Genomic DNA, 23,040 nt, shown 5'->3' on the forward strand with positions numbered 1-23,040 from the left:
TTTGACACTCGGTTTGAGTGTAAAAACTTCAACGAACACGGAGTAAACAAAGTTGCGTTAATTGCGTTAAAATATTTTAGTGCGTTAGCGGCCAATGTCGCATAGATTAACGCGTTAATGCTGACAGCCCTAATATTTTCAAATATTTTTTATCTTTTTCAAAAAAAAATTATGGAATAAAAAATGAATGGGATCCAATGGTGGACATCTTCAAATCCGCTTAAACTTTTTTAATTTTAAAAGCTTACAATATCGGCATACATTCAGCTAAAGAAACAATCCCACCTTTAAAATGTTGACGCAATTGTTAGCTATAACTTTATTATTCAGCTTTTTTTGATAGCTCTTGTGTTTTTCCGCTCCTCCTGGAGTTTTCAAAAATAAAATAGGTCAAAATAAAAGTCATAGTATAGTGTGCCAAAATATGTCAAAAATAAAAGTCATAGTTTAGTATGTCAAAATATGTCGAAATAAAGGTCATAGTATAGTATGCCAAAATATGTCGAAATAAAGGTCCCCATGACCTTCCCTTCCCTGCTTGGCTCCTATCGTCATGTCTTGTCTTGTTTTATACTTGAGACTCTCTCAGCATCGCTCTTGAACTAAAACCATGGACCTGATCAACTGGTCTCTTATTGACACCGTCTTCTCGACGAAGCTCGGGTTGGGGAACCTGCCTGTCCTGCCGGGGCGTGTGTTGCTGGTTACACGATGGGCGCGTGGGGAAGTGGCGTGTCTTGTGCCTAACAGCCCTTTCCGTGGAGGGCGTGAAGACATCTACCTATTGAACTATGATTACAGGATTTCTGCTGTTTGGATTTGGCGCTGTCCTGGCTTATCGGAAAATTAAGGAAACGGTGACAGCTGTTAAAAGCCCCTAAGGCTGCCCGACATGATTGACGTTGGGTAGAGTTGTTGGCACTCAGACTGTGGCATTAAACCGCCAGAATGACAACATCGTGGAGAAGCTGACGGCTCTGCAAATGAAATTGGATCGATTTGAAATCCTATTGGGAAATGGGAGGAAAATGGAGGAATAGTAGTTCTAAATTGAAATGCAGCTACTGGAAGACCAAACAATCCCAATCTTATCTGCTTTCGGCTCCCTCTAGCAGGACGGGCCTTGGCCAAGGCCGTTACTGGAACAACAACTCCCCCGAAGATCACTGAAGCGAGTCTCTCTCATTCCTTCCCCTATCCACAGACACCTGTGGTTGTTTTCTCCCCAAGACCCTTCAAGGCTATCTCCATGGCAACGACCATCTTGCGGTCTGAGAACTCTGTCTGTTGTGGCCTGGGGGAGTCATTGTATAGTATGCCAAAATATGTCAAAATAAAGGTCATAGTATAGTATGCCAAAATATGTCAAAATAAAAGTCATAGCATCGTATGCCAAAATATGTCAAAATAAAAGTCATAGTATAGTATGCCAAAATATGTCAAAATAAAGGTCATAGTATAGTATGCCAAAATATCTCAAAATTAAAGTCATTGTATAGTATGCCAAAATATGTCAAAATGAAAGTCATAGTATAGTATGCCAAAATATGTCAAAATAAAAGTCATGGTATAGTATGCCAAAATATGTCAACATTAAAGTCATAGTTTAGTATGCCAAAATATGTCAAAATTAAAGTCATTGTATAGTATGCCAAAATATGTCAAAAATATAGTATGCCAAAATATGTTAAAATAAAGGTCATAGTATAGTATGCCAAAATATATCAAAATAAAGTCATTGTATAGTATGCCAAAATAAGTCAAAATAAAGTCATAGTATAGTATGCCAAAATATGTCGAAATAAAGTCATAGTATAGTTGTGTGGGGAAGTCTAGAGCTGTGACACATACTGTGAGTTTATCTTTATGAGTACACCTTTAGGTCATTTTAATCAGATCCCAGAAAGAGATAACATTACTCCTTAGCTGCTCCGCACTGGCTCTCTGTTAAATAAAGTTAGTGTCCTAACTTACAAAGTCTTATTAAATCTTATAGTTAGAGCTGAATCAGGTTCACCTGGTCCAGACCTAGAGATGCTGCTATAGGCTGATAGGCTGCTGGGGGACGCTTAGGATACACTGAGCACCTACCTCCTCATTTCTCTCACCTTATGGATGAATGTTCATCTCTCCATCACACATTACTAACTCTGCTTCCTCCCAGAGTCTTTGTGACTTCACGTCTCATCGGGTCCATTGGACCTGGCTGTGTCTGATGCCTCCTGCCATGGCCCTGGTGATGAGGCCCCCATTGAATGTGTTGTAACTCTGTAATGGCAGCAGATAAGGACTCCTCTCTGTCCTGGTCTTGTTAGACCTTGAGTGCTAGGTGACACCACGTAAACCATGACATCCCTGTTACCAGAGACTGGAGCAGTGGAATTGGCATTTCAGGCTGACACTAATTTGGTTAAATCCTATTTATCAGATGGTCTCAGTTTGTATTTATGATGGCGCCTCGATAACCATAGCGTTAATCACGGAGTTCCACAAGGTTCTGTGCTTGGACCAATTTTATTTTTATACATGCTTCCTTTTGAGCAATATTATCCAGGAAACATCATAGAAAACTTTCATTATTGTAGATGATACTCAACTATATTTATCGATAAAACCAGAGCAACCAACTCTGTAAAATTCAAGCATCTTAAAGACATAAAAAACATGGACGACCTTTTAACTATGATGTTAAGCTCAGACAAGAGCCAGTAATTTAATCGACTGAGCACCTCAGAGATCAATTATCTGGTGATGTGGATTGAGCGGCATTGCCAGCATCCCAACCACTAAAGAATCTTGGCGTTATCTTTGATCGGGACTTGTCATGCTCACGTAAAGCAAATCAGGACTGCATTCTTTCATCTCATCGTATTTCAAAAATCAGGCACATCTTGTCCTCAAAGATGCAGAAAAATTGATTCATAGCGTTCGTTGCCGAGACTGGATTACTGCAACTCCCTTATTATCAGGCTGCTCTAATAAATCTCTTAGGTCCCTAGGCATCCCCTGCTTTATGGTCTGTTCGACTCTCAATGACCGTAATGTACTAAATGAACATCATGCTGTGTTGAAGAAGACTAGAGATTGAGACATAAACTTGTGTCACAATGTTTACTGAGGGAATAAATCAAGAAGGAAGAAGAAGAGTCATTTTCTATATCTGTTCTTTACAATCAGACTTGGCCCTGGTGGCCAAGAAGGAGAATGCAAGTTCAAGGCACTTCCACCTTGTCTTTCAGGCCCGGTGGTCGCCACCTGGTCAAAAGGCAAACTATAATCTTTAGTGTCCAAAAATATGGATTTTTTTTTCCTACGGCTTAACAAGTTGATTAAAACAAAGTGAATCACAATACATACGATAAATAGCACAACATGCACAAGAATAGACAACAATAACGGACATTATACAACTTCATAAGGTATGATAATGTCAGATGTTGTTTTCCAGTTTGTTTCTGCCCCCAGTGGGCAAAAACAGAATGCAGCTTAAATACATTTACACAACAGTAGATACATAAGTTATCCTGTATTCCCCTTGTTTTCAGAATAAATTTTAAATAAAAGTGTCCAGACTATTACACATGATAACAGCTATCCTCTTTATAGTCTTATAGTTAGGGCTGAATCAGGTTCACCTGGTCCAGACCTAGAGATGCTGCTATAGGCTGATAGGCTGCTGGGGGACGCTTAGGATACACTGAGCACCACTCTCTCTCCTCTTCTCTCTCCTTATGGATGAATTTACATCTCTCCATCACACTTTACTCTGATGTGAGGTCAAAGGTCAGGGATGTTTTATGTGTGGCGATTTTAAAGCCTGAGGCACATTTGTACATTTTTGATATTGGGCTGTATAAAATAAACTGAATTGAAAGGTATAGGAAATTATCCTTTCACTTATTTTAGGAATTTATGTTTACATTTTTGTAAGATGACAACATGATATTCCTGGCGATGTATTGTAGAACATTAGTGGTCCGGTCTGTCTCCCGTAAAGCATCACAGCTCACAAGGTTTTGTTTTCCAGTTTTAATGTAGAATGGAAAAAAGCCACACAGCTGAAGAAGCTGGATGAAAATGGAGTGGGCCATGCCGGCTCTCCTCCGCGCCCTGAAAGGTGGTCGTACCTGAGATGTTCCAGGGACAGTGAATATATTTAGAGTAAAACATCTTCATGCAAGATAAGCTGGAAACGAATCCGGAAGGATAAGCAGAATAATGAAATTCCCGAAAATGTTGCGTGCATGTGTTGTGAAGCTGCAAGGAGCCGATCCAGCCTTATTATTTTTTGCCTTACTTTTATGGCTGCCATTATTTAAAAAAACATCTGCTGGAAGGAGCTCTGGAGATAATGCTTTCATGAACTTTAGATAAAAGCTACAGCACATTGCTGCAAACTGCTTTAGCATCGCGCATGTCACATCAAACAAACAGCCATATCTCTACCTCTGTTTCTCATTAACGCATGTAATAGACGGGTATTACAATATTTGAAAGAAACAGGATTAAGCAATAGAATTTAAAGCACTGACATTTTGAATCTCCCTTTTGTTTTGTTTTATTGATTTTGTTTTGTGGTTATTTTGTTGGGTTTGGTTTTGTAAGGGGATCGGTTACTCTTAGGCCGCAAGGTGAACATCGAAAAGTCCTTTAGAAAATGAATCCTGCTCCACAGTCGCGCATCTACACAATATTTAGTTCATAAAAAAGAAAAAGTCTGTCGCTGAATTTGCCGTCGATTCTCGATGCGACTATGTTTTATGCCGAACTAGTTTCTTCAGAGCGTAATATGATCTTGGTCATGAGGGTGCGGTTCGACACGTGATCGGTCTACACCAATGAGGTAGCTGCTTTTTGTCAACAGAATGGCAAGATGGCGTCCTCGAGCAGTACGGAAGACGAAGAAAATACAACGGAATATATGAATAAATAAAAAAACAAACTTTGTTTTATGCATATTACTTCAGTCAAGCACGAGGTACATTATTTCACCACTACGATGGAATACATACAGGACAAGCCTACAAACGTGGCTCGGGTTGGACGGTGAGTCTCGGGACGTGGCTGAGAACTTCAAACACTGTGTTGATGTGGAGTTTGACAATATTCCCGAGGATGCTGGCTTCCATCACACGTGCTACCGTAGATTTACGGACAAAAAAAATCCATGGCAAAGGTGGAAAGACGTCTCGCACGTGAGAGACAAGAAGCGACGGAAGACCACGAGGCCATTCCATCGACTTCCAACAAAGAAACTGCGATCCAGGTCAGGGCTGCCAATCGCAGGCTCTGGCCCCGTTCTTCCTGCCCTGTGCATAATTTGCCAAAAAAAGGAGAAGTTCGTCAACCGAGCAGGCAAACGACCAAGGGATACTCTGTCAAAGGCTGAAACATTAACAGAAGGTAAACACACACACACACACTGTGGTTGAGTGACTGAAAGGTACAATTATGTGTGAGATATGTCAACAAACTCATGGAGCTATCCTTTTTGTTTTGTTAAGGCCAATTGCAGAAAGCTGCCGAGTTGAAGGAGGACCAAAGACAAAGACTGTGTGGCTCTGGAGGTGCAGGACCACAAAGGCTGTTATAATCAGTACACCAGGTTTTTGATGAGGCCTGAAAAACCAGAGAAAGACCAGTAAGTTATTTATTATATTGCATTTCAAGGAGCTACTAACTTAACATTGCATAAGTAAACATTCAATCTGCATTCTGTTGTATGTGCACACAATCACAACACATATTCATTTCTTTCCTTCTCATTCATATGTGTTCTAGGAATGAGCCCACGTTTGATGTCAGCGATAAGATATTCTGTGAAAGGATCATTCGCCAAAGGCTGCTTGTCAACCAAGAGGTGCTGAGAATGGGCCAGCTGAGGAAGGCCTTCATTGAACTGGTGAAAGCAAATGAAGGTCTTGATGTGTGACTTAAATGAGGGAACTGTACATTTTTCTCTCACGTGTTGTTGAAGACCTGCAGTGTGATCATGACAGAATGTGACACAAGGGAAACTGTTTTTACTTGCACAACATGTACCAGTTGGCATAAAGGAGAAGTGTGTGTGTCATCAATGTTGTGTGACACTGATGTGGCATCTTTGCTGTAAGTGTGCTGTAGACAGATAGGTTCTAGCCTGCAATCTGTCTTGTACCACCTGCACCACTCTCTGCTTTTCATGATACTCCTGTGACTCTTAATTGTCCTGTTTTCACAGGGACTGTTGCAGACAGGATATGTTGAAGAAGAGGCTGGCTCATTACCAAGGTGTTTCACATCCCCACAAGCGCAATCTCGGAACCAGTGGTTTTGCAGACCCTGTCAGCACACACTCTGGGTGTGACTCCACAAGTGCCTTTTATGGCAAAGGGAAAAAAGACATTTTCTGTTGCATGTGAGAAAGGTGAGTACCTAAAGGCTTTTAAAAGTTTAGGTACTCACTTTAACTGGAGCAGTCAACATTTGCACTTCTTTGCCAGTATGTGCCACTTATATGATCAGCCAGCTGCGATAATGTCAATGAAGCTAGGTACAAGGCTTTCTGTATGGCATCATCAGCCTTGCCAGAAATATGCATTCCCCCAACTACTGATGCCCTCCAACAGCACTGCAAAGGGCAAACTACCAGGCTGCAATAATGAGGTCCTGTCGCAAACAAAAAATAAGTGCTCCATCACCTGCTGGATATGGTTGGCAAATAGAGGATGGGACCTTGCACATCACCTGGATGACCAGAAATCCGGCCCCTGACAGTGTTTTGCATGTCATACACTGCGGCTGTAAAGGTGCCTGTGAGACAGGAAGATGTTCCTGTTTTTCTGCAGGATTGTGTTGCACAGACTTATGTCGTTGCTGTAATTGTGCCAACACCAAAGACACCGAGCAACTGGAAGACAACTGTCCGACTGACTGACAGTGAGGACTATTTCTTTTGTAGTTTTGTACAGTTTTATATATCAGTCATATTTTTCATAAAGATTGTTTCTATTGTTCATCAGTGTTGTTTTCATTTGTGGAAGAATGAATGAACGAACGAACAAATGGTCATTGGTATAAGTACAATTACTGCCTTTTACTGCCAAAAGACTGTAGGCCTACGTCCTACTTTTACTGCCAAAGACTACGTCTTTGCCTTGATTTCTTCAGTGTGTGCTGGGTGTTCACAGTCCATGTTAGATCGTCAGTAAGGTGTATTCCCAGGTATGTCAAACTTGATCTAAATGAATTAACATAAGCATAACATGATCGTATATTTGCCTCATTGTTCTTATTGGACGCGGCTATGTATACAGCACTATTTAGAATCCATTTAGCCCACTTTTAAGGGTGTTTTCCTCTTTATCGGTAACGTTGAATCCAACCACGGGAGCCGCCATCTTGCCATTCTGTTGACAAAAAGCAGCTACCTCATTGGTGTAGACCGATCACGTGTCGAACCGTGCCACCCCTCGTGACCAAGATCATATTACGCTCTGAAGAAACTAGTTCGGCATAAAACATAGTCGCATCGAGAATCGACGGCAAATTCAGCGACGGAATTTTTTTTGGTAGGTTAGCACAACTCGTTCTTTTTTATGAGCTAAGTATTGTGTAGATGCGCGACTGTGGAGCGGGTTGAAACGAAAACAGTGTTCACCTTACGGCCTAGTTGTTGTTTCCGTCCGGATTGTCTCCCGGTGTCATGACGTCAGCGTGCTAGCAGGAAGTAGACGGAGCCGAGCGCGTGTGGAGGAAACGTCTGTCCGTGAGTTCGTGAACATGTGTAACGTCCCAGAGCTCATATGTTTAGTGAACCAGCGACTGACTGCGGCTGCTGGAGATATGTGGGCTGTTTGAAGACACAGCAGAGCACGAGGAGGAACTGACTAGTTTAAAAGAGGAGCACGAGCGCCAACGGAAACGACTGGATGCCATGTTCAACCCGAAAGTCCGGTTACAACGAGCAGGTTGGTTACGTTACATTACATCACGTGTCATTTAGCGGACGCTTTTATCCAAAGCGACTTACAATAAGTGCATCAACCTAGAGTACAAACTAAGAACAACAAGAATACAGAAAGTAACATTTCCTCAACATAGTCGAATTACAAAAGTACCATAATAAGAGCTATTTAAGTACGGTGACCAGATTTGAGTTTGTGAAAAAGAGAGGGGGGGTAGTAGTAGTGTATAGCATGCAACTAGTGGAGGCGGCAAGGTGCTCAGTGTTGCCAGATTGGAAATGGTGAAGTATCGTACCAAAGGCTCAAAATGGTCGTATTTGGAGGATAATTATCGTGTATCTGGCAACCCTGAGATCGGTCGACCAATGACTGTTCTCTCTACAGTCAGAGCTCGCGCAAGAAGGTGGAACGTAAGGGAGATACCATTTCCAAAACTTGTAAGGGGTAAATAATAGTTTGTGAAAGACCTAGAGAAACACAAATATCCGAAGTAAAATTCGGACGTTTTGGAATCCCTGCGGACGCATTTTTTAGGTCTAATAAAGAGGACATGTCCGGGGAAAAGAGGAACGTCTGGTCACCCTAATTTAAGTGCCACTGAAGTGCTAATCTGTGTTTTAATCCAGATACTCGGAAAAGATGTGTTTTTAGTTTCCGGCGGAAGGTGTAGAGACTTTCTGCTGTCCTGATGTCAGTGGGGAGCTCGTTCCACCAATGAGGAGCCAGGACAGCAAACAGTCTGGATTTCCAGTGATTAGCTCGAAGTGCAGGAGCCACAAGTCGGTTGGCTGTTGCCGAGCGGAGCGAACGTGCCGGGGTGTACGGTGTGACCACATCCCGGATGTAGACGGGGCCCGATCCGTTCGTAGCACGGTACGCTAGAACCAATGTTTTAAAGCGGATGCTGCTCCACCGGTAACCAGTGAAGAGAGCGGAGCGGAGTGGTGTGGGTGAATTTCTGGAGGCTGAAGACCAGTCAAGCTGCTGAGTTCTGGATGAGCTGCAGAGGTCGGATGGCCTTAGCAGGTCGACCTGCCAGGAGGGAGTTGCAGTAGTCTAGGTGTGAGATGACCAGAGCCTGGACCAGAACCTGTGCCGCCTTCTGAGTAAGAAGAGGCCGTATTCTCCTGATGTTGTGCAGCATGTACCTACAGGAATGCGCTGTCGCAGTGATGTTGGTCGTCAGGGAGAGTTGACTGTCTCGTGTCACCCCGAGGTTCCTGGCAGTCAGGGTAGGGGCCAACACAGAGCTGTTGAAGGTGGTAGTCAGGTTGTGACTGGGATTTGCGCCATTTCCTTTCCGTCGCTCGCAAGGTGGCTCTCTCGGCGAGCACCGAGTCAGACGACCACGGAGCCAGAGAGGATTTGCGAACCGGTCGTGTCTTAAAGGACAAAGAGAATCAAGAGATGAAGGCGGGGATGAGAGGAGCGTCTGTGGCAGAGTTAGGCTGCATGAGTGAGAAGGAGTCAGTTGAGGGGAGAGCAGATAGGATAGAGGAGGCCAGAGAGGAGGGACAGAGTCTGTAGATATGGGTGGGTTATCAGTACCAGAGAGTAAGAGATGAAGAAGTGGTCAGAGACATGGAGAGGAGTCACAGTGAGGTTAGAGGTAGAGCAGCTTCTAGTGAAAATGTAGTCAAGGTGGTTGCTGGCTTTGTGAGTAGGAGGGTATGGAGGACTCAAAATGACTTAAGTATAAATAAATAAATAAATGCATGAATAAATGTATAAATAAATAAATGCTTAAATAAATGTATAAATATAGGAATGAATAAATATAAGTTATAAATCAACAGGACATCATTCAATAAATATATCTCTACATTTCTGTATTTCTTCATTTATTTATTTCTCTATTTACGTGTCCACGTATTTCTTCATTTATTTATGTGTGACATTTACGTGTCCGTATATTCAAATGAGCTGGGGCGGTCCGAACCTTTGTCTAAAGCATGATTGGTCACAGGAGTGTGATGCACCTGGTGTGTTGTGCTCTACTACTTCTGCCTGGCACATGAAGCTGAAGTTGGCTCGCTCAGCTCACCGTTAGCAGAAGTTAGCCTAGACAGCTTTTTGACTTCAGCCGTTTATCATTTCCATGTACACTGAGTACAGACTCGTGTTCTTTTGGAGTCTGGTCTTGGGAGTTTGGTCTTGGGAGTCCAGACTCTCGAGGACGCAGGACGGTCTTTCTGGTCTTGTGACGTCACCACATCAACTGTTCTTGCTCATGAATTTCCTCCAATTATTCACTGTAAAATACTTTACAGTGGAGTAGAATGTGTTGCGGTGTTCACTGTCGTTTGGCGTAGGCTACGAATAAACGGTAATAACTATACAACGTCTCGTAGCTTTCCTGACCCAGGGTCGCTACAATATGAAGTTATGAATCTTAACCCTCAGTCAAATTGACGTAACGTTATCTTTTAATAAATAATAAACTCATTCTGCTCTTTAGATCCTCCAAAACCTAATTATATCTCATGTTTAGCCGCTGAGACGTCAGAGCCAGCGGAGCATTTCAAAAAGTCCTGCCGAGATCAGGCTTCTCTCGGCGGCCACACAGCGCGCTGACCGCCCGGCGCTGCGGAGCTCAGTGGTCCCGCGAGCAGGACCTCAAATCTCCGTCGCATATCCTTATTAGGCTGAATCTCGATAAACCGACCACACATTTTATGCTTAAACTACTAACTTCTCGGCTGAAAACATCCTTAAATTACATTCCGTGACTCAACAACAGTAGTATTTAGAATGTACAAACAAGAATGCATAATAAACGCTGTTCGTCTACAGGTCCAAGTGCTAGGGATCGATTGCTTCTGTCTTGCTCTCCGACTTGACCAATCCTGTTCAACAATGAGGTTCGGACCGCCCAGCTCATTTGAATATACGGACACGTAAATGTCACACATAAATAAATGAAGAAATACGTGTGGACACATAAATAGAGATATAAATAAATGAAGAAATACAGAAATGTAGAAATACATTTATTTAATGATGTCCTGTTGAGTTATAACTTATATATATTAATTTCTGTATTTATTTCTGTATTTATACATTTATTTAAGCATTTATTTATTTATTCTTGTATTTATTCATGCATTTATTTATTTATACTTAAGTCATTTTAAGTCCTCCATAGGAGGGGAGGGACTGAGTGAGAGGTCAAAGGAAGACAGTAAGAGTAACAGGTCACATGACTTCTCTGTCTGGATGTTCAAGTCACCCAGAAGGATGAGCGGGGGGCCGTGTTCCGAGAAGTTCGACAGGAAGGCGTCTAGCTCTTCCAAGAAATCTCCCAAAGAACCAGGGGATGAGAACAACAATGTGTAGTTGAACCGGATGAGTAACCATCACAGCATGGAACTCAAAAGTCAGTGGGGTAAAAGTGGAAGCGGGTAGAGAGAGAAACACCATTTGGCTGAGATGAGTAAACCTGTAGCTCTGCCCCGACCAGAGGGTCTGGGTGTGTGGCTGAAGGAGAAGGCCGAGGAGAGAGCAGCCGGGGTAGACGTGTGATCCAGGTCTCAGTGAGAGCCAGGAAGTCAAGCGACTGCTCCATAGCGAAGCCAGAGATGAAATGGGCCTTGCGGTTGGCTGACTGACAGTTCCAGAGGCCTCCTGTGACAAGGTGCTGGGTGTGAGTAGAACGGGTAGGAAAGATGTTTCTTTATAACTTTAAACTGTCGGAAACAATTCTGGAGGAAGTATTCACATCATGTACTGAGGTAGAGTTACAGGTACTGTACTGCAGTATTTAAACACGTTCATACTTTTTATAATGATACATCACAAAGGTACATATTGTACTTTTTACTGTAGGCTACTACACCTCAGAGGTACATGGTGTACTTTTCAGATGACAGTTTTTCTTCCTCTTTCTGTGTCATGACTTATTGATTTCACTTCTGAGTTTATTTTGTTCAGGTTCTCCCTAAAGAAACCTGTCCTCACTCATTGATAAACCTCTTGAATATTACAGTTCAATATGAGATTCTTAAGATGTATACATGTATTGTATTATTCTGCACAGATGTCCAGCAGCTGTTGGTGACTAAACCAGAGGTTCCCTCTGAGCAGCATGACTGGAGCTCCAATCTGGACCAGGAAGACGCAGAGCCCCCACACATTAAAGAAGACCAGGAAGACCCAGAGCCCCCACACATTAAAGAAGACCAGGAGGACCCAGAGCCCCCACACATTAAAGAAGACCAGGAGGACCCAGAGCCCCCACACATTAAAGAGGAACTGGAGGACCCAGAGCCCCCACACATTAAAGAGGAACTGGAGGACCCAGAGCCCCCACACATTAAAGAGGAACTGGAGGACCCAGAGCCCCCACACATTAAAGACCAGGAGGACCCAGAGCCCCCACAACAAACAAGAACTGGAAGACCCAGAGCCCCACACATTAAAGAAGACCAGGAGGACCCAGAGCCCCACACATTAAAGAGGAACTGAGGACCAGAGGACCCAGGCCCCACATTAAAGAGGAACTGGAGGACCCAGACGCCCACACATTAAAGAGGAACTGGAGGACCAGGAGGACCCAGGGCCCCCACACATTAAAGAGGAACTGGAGGACCAGGAGGACCCAGAGCCCCCACACATTAAAGAGGAACTGGAGGACCAGCAGGACCCAGAGCCCCCACACATTAAAGAAGACCAGGAGGACCCAGAGCACCCACACACTAAAGAGGAACTGGAGGACCCAGAGCACCCACACATTAAAGAGGAACTGGAGGACCAGGAGGACCCAGAGCCCCCACACATTAAAGAGGAACAGGAGGAACTCGGGATCAGTCAGGAAGGAGTGCAGCTTCAAGCGCTGGAGGAGGCTGGTATCAAGTTCCCATTTGCTCAGTTCTCAAAGTCCACTAAAAAAACAAAACATTTGAAAACAGAAAGAGATGGAGGAAGACGGATCCAGATCAGATCCAGATAGTCCTTTGCAACCGACTGCTGATGAGACTTCCCAATCCTCTGAATGTGAGACTGATAACAGTAATGATTGGAAGGAACCTCTGTCACATTTAAACCCTTTGCAAAACAATGAAGTACTTGAAAGTGACGTGGACTGTAATACTGGAAAAACATCAATTAGCTCCTCTGGAAGCTTTGGCCACAAGAAACATCCGAAGAGACACTCTGGAGTCAAAACAGGAGAGAAACTATTCAGTTGTTCAGTTTGTGGTAAAACATTCAGACAAGCGCACAATCTGAAACTACCCAAGCGCAGAGTCTGAAACTACACTCAGCTGTCCACACTGGAGAGAAACTATTCAGTTGTTCAGTTTGTGGTAAAACATTCAGACTAGCGCACATTCTGAAACTACACTCAACTGTCCACACTGGAGAGAAACTATTCAGTTGTTCAGTTTGTGGTAAAACATTCAGACTTGCGAACACTCTGAAACTACACTCAACTGTCCACTCTGGAGAGAAACTATTCAGTTGTTCAGTTTGTGGTAAAACATTCAGACAAGCGCAGAGTCTGAAACTACACTCAACTGTCCACACTGGAGAGAAACTATTCAGTTGTTCAATTTGTGGTAAAACATTCAGACTAGCGCACACTCTGAAACGACACTCAACTGTCCACACTGGAGAGAAACTATTCAGTTGTTCAGATTGTGGTAAAACATTCAGACAAGCACGCAATCTGAAACAACACTCAACTGTCCACACTGGAGAGAAACTATTCAGTTGTTCAGTTTGTGGTAAAACATATAGACAAGCGCACAATCTGAAACTACACTCAATTGTCCACACTGGAGAGAAACTATTCAGCTGTTCAGTTTGTGGTAAAACATTCAGACAAGCACGCAATCTGAAAGAACACTCAACTGTCCACACTGGAGAGAAACTATTCAGTTGTTCAGTTTGTGGTAAAACATTCAGACTAGCGAACAGTCTGAAACTACACTCAACTGTCCACACTAGAGAGAAACTATTCAGTTGTTCAGTTTGTGGTAAAACATTCAGACTAGCGCAGAGTCTGAAACTACACTCAACTGTCCACACTAGAGAGAAACTATTCAGTTGTTCAGTTTGTGGTAAAACATTCAGACAAGCGCAGAGTCTGAAACGACACTCGACTGTCCACACTGGAAAAACAAATTAGTGGTACATTTTTCTTTTAAAAATTCTCTCTTCTCTGTGATTTAAGAAAATCACTATTGCATTGAAAAGATCATGAGAAATAAATGAGACATGGTTAAATACTTAAAAACCGGAGGGTTGAATAAATAAGTTCATTCAGCTACGTTGTTGTTGTTCATGAAAAGGTTGAAGAAGTTTTCTCTGCCAGTCTTGACCCTATATGAGTGAACACTGAGTGTTTTATGAGTTCACAGTCTGTGACATCACAGTCGAGGGTTACGCAGGTGTGTGTCTGTCTGTCGATATATAAAAAATTAACTGAACTGAATATGTGTGATCATTTGACCTGAAGCACTACTGGGCCCTGTTTCTCGTACCTGGCTAACGTAGTTAGCTGGATCGTTTTCAGGATGAGATCACAAGTGAGGCTTTTCGGTTCAACAAAGCAAGTTTGGAACTAGAACTGGCACTCGGTAGAGCGCATACCTTTGCATAGCACAATATTGCAGGCATGAGAATCCCTCACCTTTCGGCGAAATTCACCGTTTTGAAACCAAAATAGGTGACTTACGTGAATCGTGTAGATCCGAAGAGTTTTTGTTTTGGGGTAGGCGGGGGGGTCAATTGGCCGGCCGGCGTTTATGAGATTGGAGTGGGACACGGAGAAAATGTGGAGTGGTGCTCCGCAATAAAACATCTTTGATGGGACGTGTCGCGTCTCGGCCAATCAGCGTCAAGATGTCTTCAGCGTTTGGTGGTTTAGGTTAGCTTGAATGTTAGCCGCTACTTCTGCTGCTGTGCTGCACGGTGGGGCGATACTAACAAAGTACCCGTCGTTAAGCGATGTGATTTAGCATATTTTTAGTCTCAATACTTCATTAAAGAGCGATCAGGCGCACGCTGCTCCGTGTCAAGTTGTTTGCAGCAGCTCACAGCGGTGGCGTTAAGTGGCGGAATTTTCAGCTTTAAAAATAAAAATAAAAAAAGATGCCAGAAGTGAAATGTTTAAGTTCAGTCTGTAAAGTTCTGTAACTCTACAGCTGCTCATCCTCATGAACTCTGTATCCTCTGGTCAGAGACTAACGGCCTCATCGTGATAATCAATGCTATGACGGCTCCATGTAGTTTCATTAATATCTTGCTGTATTAATACTAATATTACTGGCATTTGTTAAGTGTTGAGACTTGTTCACGCCAACAACAAAAAAAGGAAGTTGGTTCATGAATGACCATATTATACACAATATTACTATTATTATAGTACTATAGGGCCCGATCACTGACTTGGTGTCAGAATGGAGGACCTATAGATTATCATACAACGTCCAGCATCGATGTTCGTGGAAGTCACCACCAGCACCCCCCCCCCCCCCCCGCGTGCCTATCCTCCTCACCTTTTTCACCCCTGACCCGTTTTCATGCCTGATATTGGGCATTGAATTATGTACATGTTGGCATTAGTTGCATGCCAATTGGATAAAAATTATATTATATTAAATAAAAAAAGAAGATTTTGACCTTTTCATGACCTTGACCTTTGACCCGATCGATCCCAAAATCTAATCAAATGGTCCCCGGATAATAACCAATCATCCCACCAAATTTCATGCGATTCGGTTTAATACTTTCTGAGTTATGCGAGTAACACGCATGCAAATAAATTATCCAACATTTGGAAAATAGAGCATCAGTATACTGTGTAGACTCTATACTGATGCTGTATTTTCCGACTGTGCCAGAGAGGGTTACTATGACAACAAGCTTGTAATTGAAGTGTCACAGTGTAGAACAACACACCCTGTTCTTACTCCCTTCACCGCTGTCTGATCCAGAACTCTGGATACATGCATGACGACGGCATTCAGATCATAAACATAACACTTTCAAACATCAAGCCATTAAATATTATACTTACTGTATGTATTAATATTTAATGTTTTCTGGGCACGTGTGTCAAACCAGTTTCTTCTTCCATAGTGTTGTAGTAAATTTTTCATTACATAGTATTTCAAGATCTCTAAACTGGCGGTCCACATGTGGTACGCTTTACCTTCGCATTGAAAATGCGAAAGGTTCTGTTTTGATCGCTGTGTATTTATTTGTATGCGTGTTATTCGCATAACTCAAAAAGTATTAAACCAAATCGCATGAAATTTGGTGGCATGATTGCTTATTATCCGGGGACCATTTGATTAGATTTTCGGATCGATCGTGTCAAAGGTCAAGGTCATGAAAAGGTCAACATCTTCATTCATTTTTATAGTTGATTTCTAGAGGACAAAAGACAACAAGTTGTATCTTTAACATATAGTGTTGTTTCCTATCTATTTCCATAATTAGTTGGAATGCTTCAGCAGTCAAACTATTGTTCTTGTCTTCTTTATTAAACTTTTATATTATTCTATTTATTCCATACCCTATAGAGGGGAAAGACTTTTCATATTTCAAATGTTTCAAATGGTTATATCTTTAAATACTTTAATGTTATTTTTGGTGCATCAGATCCTATGGAGAAAACTTTAAAAAGCTTACAGTATCTTCATATTTTCAGAAAATTCAGCTTTTTAATTTTTTTAATGTTCACATAGTTTTCCCCTATTGTATATTTTCTAGGGCTGTCAATCGATTAAAACAAATTAACTAATTAATCGCACATTTTGAAATTCATTAATTGCAATTAATCGCGATTAATCGCAATTAAAAGTTGAAAGTTAAAAGTTCATTCTTTTTAAAGACCAAACTTCACACAGAGCTGTGTTTTCAAAGAGGCTCCTACCTATAAAGTGCCAGCGAGGTATTTAATATTGTGGATGATAAATTGTTTCTTCAGTGAAACATCAGATTAGTTTAAAAAAAAGAAGTATATTGAGACCCCATTGGTCCTGTCATCTTTAACACTGAACAGCAGAACCAGTGGCCTTGGTAACTGACTGACATTCACATATGTCCTGTTCACCCTCTGGAGGCTGGGCTCATTTTATACATTTTACAAAACATGTAAATTCACCTTTTAAAGGCGTTTGCATATGACACATACCCCCGTGTTCTACATCAAACATTCCAGAACAATCTCAGCTCTATTCAATGAGGCTCAGTTGTCCTCGTGCCATGTTCTCTGCTCTCTGACTGACAGGCTGCTAATGAGCTTCACCTGTGAGGTGGGAGGTCCTTTGTGATTTACTGAGTGTTCATTGGTTGTTTTTTTCCCAAAATGTTGACAGACAAACGGATTGACCAATCACGTTGAAGGTTTCGTGACGAGTTCTTTCCGCGCGTCACCGACACGTCGCCCCTCTGTTCCTCTGTGTATCAGAAGGGGAGACGGGAGGAAGGAGGAGCAGGAGGAAACCCGACTGATTCATCCACGAGTTAAAACTGATTTCTGCTCCTTATTTTCGCGGAGAAATAATTGTTTTAAAAACGGAAACAGTGTTAAACCGTACTGCCGCGGTTTGACACTCGGTTTAGTGTAAAAACTTCAACGAACACGGAAGTAAACAAAGTTGCGTTAATTGCGTTAAAATATTTTAGTGCGTTAACGCGGCCAATGTCGCATAGATTAACAGCGTTAACGCTGACAGCCCTAATATTTTCAAATATTTTTTATCTTTTTCAAATTTTTAAATGATTAATTTTTTTTATGGAATAAAAAATGAATGGGATCCAATGGTGGACATCTTCAAATCCGCTTAAACTTTTTAAATTTTAAAAGCTTACAATATCGGCATACATTCAGCTAAAGAAACAATCCCACCTTTAAAATGTTGACGCAATTGTTAGCTATAACTTTATTATTCTTTTTTTGATAGCTCTTGTGTTTTTCCGCTCCTCCTGGAGTTTTCAAAAATAAAATAGGTCAAAATAAAAGTCATAGTATAGTGTGCCAAAATATGTCAAAAATAAAAGTCATAGTTTAGTATGTCAAAATATGTCAAAATAAAGGTCATAGTATAGTATGCCAAAATATGTCGAAATAAAGGTCCCCATGACCTTCCCTTCCTTGCTTGGCTCCTATCGTCATGTCTTGTCTTGTTTTATACTTGAGAGACTCTCTCAGCATCGCTCTTCGAACTAAAAACCATGGACCTGATCAACTGGTCTCTTAACGCAATTGACACCGTCTTCTCGACGAGAAGCTCGGGTTAAAGGTAACCTGCCTGTCCTGCCGGGACGTGTGTTGCTGGTTACGATGGGCCTGCGTGGGGGAAGTGGCGTGTCTTGTGCCTAGCAGCCCTTTCCGTGGAGGACGTAGAAGACATCTACCTATTCGGAACTATGATTACAGGATTTCTGCTGTTTGGATTTGGCGCTGTCCTGGCTTATCGGAAAATTAAGGAAACGGTGACAGCTGTTAAAAGCCCCCTAAGGCTGCCCGACATGATTGACGCGTTGGGTAGAGTTGTTGGCACTCAGACTGTGGCATTAAACCGCCAGAATGACAACATCGTGGAGAAGCTGACGGCTCTGCAAATGAAATTGGATCGATTTGAAATCCTATTGGGAAATGGGAGGAAAATGGAGGAATAGTAGTTGCGCAAATTGAAATGCAGCTACTGGAAGACCAAACAATCCCAATCTTATCTGCTTTCGGCTCCCTCTAGCAGGACGGGCCTTGGCCAAGGCCGTGACTGGAACAACAACTCCCGAAGATCACTGGGCGAGTCTCTCTCATTCCCTTCCCCCTATCCACAGACACCTGTGGTTGTTTTCTCCCCAAGACCCTTCAAGGCTATCTCCATGGCAACGACCATCTTGCGGTCTGAGAACTCTGTCTGTTGTGGCCTGGGGGAGTCATTGTATAGTATGCCAAAATATGTCAAAATAAAAGTCATAGTATAGTGTGCCAAAATATGTCAAAATAAAGTCATAGTTTAGTATGCCAAAATATGTCAAAATAAAAGTCATTGTATAGTATGCCAAAATATGGTATGCCAAAATATGTCAAAATAAAGGTCATAGTATAGTATGCCAAAATATGTCAAAATAAAGGTCATAGTATAGTATGCCAAAATATGTCAAAATTAAAGTCATTGTATAGTATGCCAAAATATGTCAAAATAAAAGTCATAGTTTAGTATGCCAAAATATGTCAAAATAAAAGTCATAGTATAGTATGCCAAAATATGTCAAAATATTATGGTATGCCAAAATATGTCAAAATTAAAGTCATAGTATAGTATGCCAAAATATGTCAAAATTAAAGTCATTGTATAGTATGCCAAAATATGTCAAAATAAAAGTCATAGTATAGTATGCCAAAATATGTCAAAATAAAGTCATTGTATAGTATGCCAAAATATGTCAAAATAAAGTCATAGTATAGTATGCCAAAATATGTCAAAAATAAAAGTCATAGTATATTGTGCCAAAATATGTCAAAATAAAAGTCATAGTTTAGTATGCCAAAATATGTCGAAATAAAGTCATTGTATAGTATGCCAAAATATGTCGAAATAAAGGTCATAGTATAGTTGTGTGGGGAAGTCTAGAGCTGTGACACATACTGTGAGTTTATCTTTATGATACACCTTTAGGTCGTTTTAATCAGATCCCAGAAAAGAGATAACATTACTCCTTCATGAGCTGCTCCGCACTGGCTCTCTGTTAAATAAAGTTAGTGTCCTAACTTACAAAGTCTTATTAAATCTTATAGTTAGAGCTGAATCAGGTTCACCTGGTCCAGACCTAGAGATGCTGCTATAGGCTGAGAGGCTGCTGGGGGACGCTTAGGATACACTGAGCACCTCTCTCCTCTTTTCTCTCACCTTATGGATGAATGTTCATCTCTCCATCACACATTATTAACTCTGCTTCCTCCCCAGAGTCTTTGTGACTTCACGTCTCATAGGGTCCATTGGACCTGGCTGTGTCTGAGGCCTCCTGCCATGGCCCTGGTGATGAGGCCCCCATTGAATGTGTTGTAACTCTGTAATGGCAGCAGATAAAGGACTCCTCTCTGTCCTGGTCTTGTTAGACCTTAGTGCTGCATTCGACACCATTGACCATGACATCCTGTTACAGAGACTGGAGCAGTCGATTGGCATTTCAGGCACGGCACTAATTTGGTTTAAATCCTATTTATCAGATCGATCTCAGTTTGTATTTGTAAACGATGGCGCCTCGATAACCACCAACGTTAATCACGGAGTTCCACAAGGTTCTGTGCTTGGACCAATTTTATTTACCTTATACATGCTTCCTTTGGGCAATATTATCAGGAAACACTCCATAAACTTTCATTGTTATGCAGATGATACTCAACTATATTTATCGATAAAACCAGAGGAGAGCAACCAACTCTGTAAAATTCAAGCATGTCTTAAAGACATAAAAACATGGATGACCTGCAACTTCTTGATGTTAAACTCAGACAAAACCGAAATTTTAATCGGCCCTGAGCACCTCAGAGATCAATTATCTGGTGATGTGGATTCTGTAGAGGGCATTGCCCTGGCATCCAACACCACTGTAAAGAATCTTGGCGTTATCTTTGATCGGGACTTGTCCTTTAACTCCCACGTAAAGCAAATCTCAAGGACTGCATTCTTTCATCTCGTAATATTTCAAAATCAGGCACATCTTGTCTCAAAAGATGCAGAAAAATTGGTTCACGCGCGTTCGTTACTTGAGACTGGATTACTGCAACTCCTTATTATCAGGCTGCTCTAATAAATCTCTTAGGTCCCTCCAGTTGATCCAGAATGCTGCAGCTCGTGTTCTCACTAAAACTAAAAGAGATCACATCACTCCTGCACTAGCTGCTCTGCACTGGCTCCCAGTAAAATCAAGAATCACTTTTAAAATTCTTCTCTTAACCTACAAAGCCTTGATTGGTGATGCACCATCATAGCTTAAGGAGCTTGTAGTACCATATTGCCCCACTAGAGAGCTACGCTCACTAAATGCGGGACTACTTGTAGTTCCTAGAGTCTTAAAAAGTAGAATGGGAGCCAGAGCCTTTAGTTATCAAGCTCCTCTTTTATGGAACCAGCTTCCACCTTCAGTCCGGGAGGCAGACACAGTCACCTCGTTTAAGAGTAGACTTAAGACCTTCCTCTTTGACAGAGCTTATAGTTAGGGCTGAATCAGGTTCACCTGGTCCAGCCCCTTGAGATGCTGCTATAGGCTTATAGCTGCCGGGGGACGTTTAGGATGCACTGAGTACCTATCTCCTTTTTCTCTCCTTAAGGATGAATTTTCATCTCTCAATCACGTTACTAACTCTGCTTTCTCCCGAGTCCTTTTGACTTCATGTCTCATGGGGTCATCGGACCCTATGAGGCATAGATCCTATCTGCCTGATGGATCATCGAGGTCTGGGTCGTGGAATTCCTGCTCCTGACTGCGCCACTGTCCTGTTGAGACTCCGCCCACTGTTGAGACTCCGCCCACTCCTCCTCCCCACCGCCATCTGCCTGATGGATCGTGGAGGTCTCCATCGTGGAATATGCCTACTATGAACTATTCATACACTCTGTCATATTCATTGAATGTATTTTAACTCTAAATCTGTCCTTCTGTACACATTACATCTATTGCATCTGTCCATCCTGGAGAGGATCCTCCTCTGTTGCTCTCCTCAGGTTTCTTCCTTTTTCCCCTGAAGGGTTATTTGGGAGTTTTTCCTGGTCCGATGTGAGGTTTTGGGGCAGGGATGTCTATGTGTACAGATTGTAAAGCACTCCGAGACAAATTTGTAATTTGTGAAATTGGGCTATACAAATAAACTGAATTGAATTGAATTGAATTAATGACTCCTTCTGGTCACATGACATCTTTTGCTTCTGTCCATCCTGGAGAGGGATCCTCCTCTGTTGCTTTACTTTTTTTCTGTGAAAGGGTTGTTTCTATTTCTTGGAAGTTGTTCCTGATCCGATGTGAGGTCAAAGGTCAGGGATGTCGTATGTGTACATAAAGCCCTCTGAGGCAAATTCGAAAATTGTGATATTGGGCTATACAGAATAAATTGAATTGAATAGATTAAGGAACATGTCAGAAAAGAAACTGATGATGTTAGAGTAATACAGTAAGAACAGGAAGCACTGAAGCTTGAAGGTATTGAAAAATAATAAAACAAATGCATCTTTATTTTTTAATTGTCATTTTTTAATACTACATGATAAATATGTATTCTGACATTCGTTATTCTTATTTATTTAAATATACGATTTACAGTTTTCCTTCTATTGCTAACATGCAATCAGTCCAAACTATTGTTTTGGTGGTTTCAGTGAGTTTTGGAGGTGCGATGAACGGTTTGGTTAAGTTGCATGTTATGCAATGCAGACTGGGAAGTGTTTTGAAAAGTGACTTCAGTATTCAGCAACTTGTTCGCCAAACAACTGAACAGACTCACACTGCCATCTCCTGGCAGAGAGGGTCAACACGGTGCGTCTGTCTTCTCATCCAGCCTGAGCTCTGCGTTGAAATGGTAAATGCTGGTCTTCCGACCACTCAAAGCACTTTAACACTCCATGACATCATCCACCCATCCACACACACCTACACTGATGGGAGGAGCTAAGGCGCCACCTGTCCATCAGGACTAACATTCACACAACGTAGTCACAGATATGGGAGACATTTGAGGTGAAGCCTGATGGATCACGGAGGTCTGGATCGTGGAATATGCTGACTACCAACCATGCCATGGCCCTGCTGAGACTCCGCCCACTCCTCTCTACCTCCATCTGCCTGATGGATCATGGAGGTCTGGATCGTGGTCCATGCCGACTACCAACTATTCAGACACTGTCATATTCATTGAATGTGTTTTAACTCTAATCTGTCCTTCTGGTCACATGACATCTATTCTGTCCATCCTGGAGAGGGATCCTCCTCTGTTCTCTCCTGAAGGTTTCTTCGTTTTTTTCCCAGTGAAGGGTTGTATGGGAGTTTTTCCTGATCCGATGTGAGGTCAAAGGTCAGGGATGTCTATGTGTACAGATCGTAAAGCACTCTGAGACAAATTTGTAATTTGTGAAAATGG

The 23,040-nt window shown here is 42.0% G+C and overlaps 1 long non-coding RNA gene across 1 annotated transcript; it reads left to right on the forward strand.

Moving 5' to 3' along the window:
- Positions 1–5,343: 5,343 nt before the first annotated feature.
- LOC130200356 (uncharacterized) lies at positions 5,344–6,259 on the forward strand. Its single transcript, XR_008832995.1, has 4 exons — positions 5,344–5,403; positions 5,505–5,641; positions 5,782–5,918; positions 6,233–6,259. It is a non-coding gene; the product is annotated as an uncharacterized LOC130200356 (long non-coding RNA).
- The last annotated feature ends 16,781 nt before the right edge of the window (positions 6,260–23,040 follow it).

This window comes from Pseudoliparis swirei, chromosome 10 (assembly GCF_029220125.1).
Source record: "Pseudoliparis swirei isolate HS2019 ecotype Mariana Trench chromosome 10, NWPU_hadal_v1, whole genome shotgun sequence".
NCBI lineage: Eukaryota > Metazoa > Chordata > Actinopteri > Perciformes > Liparidae > Pseudoliparis > Pseudoliparis swirei.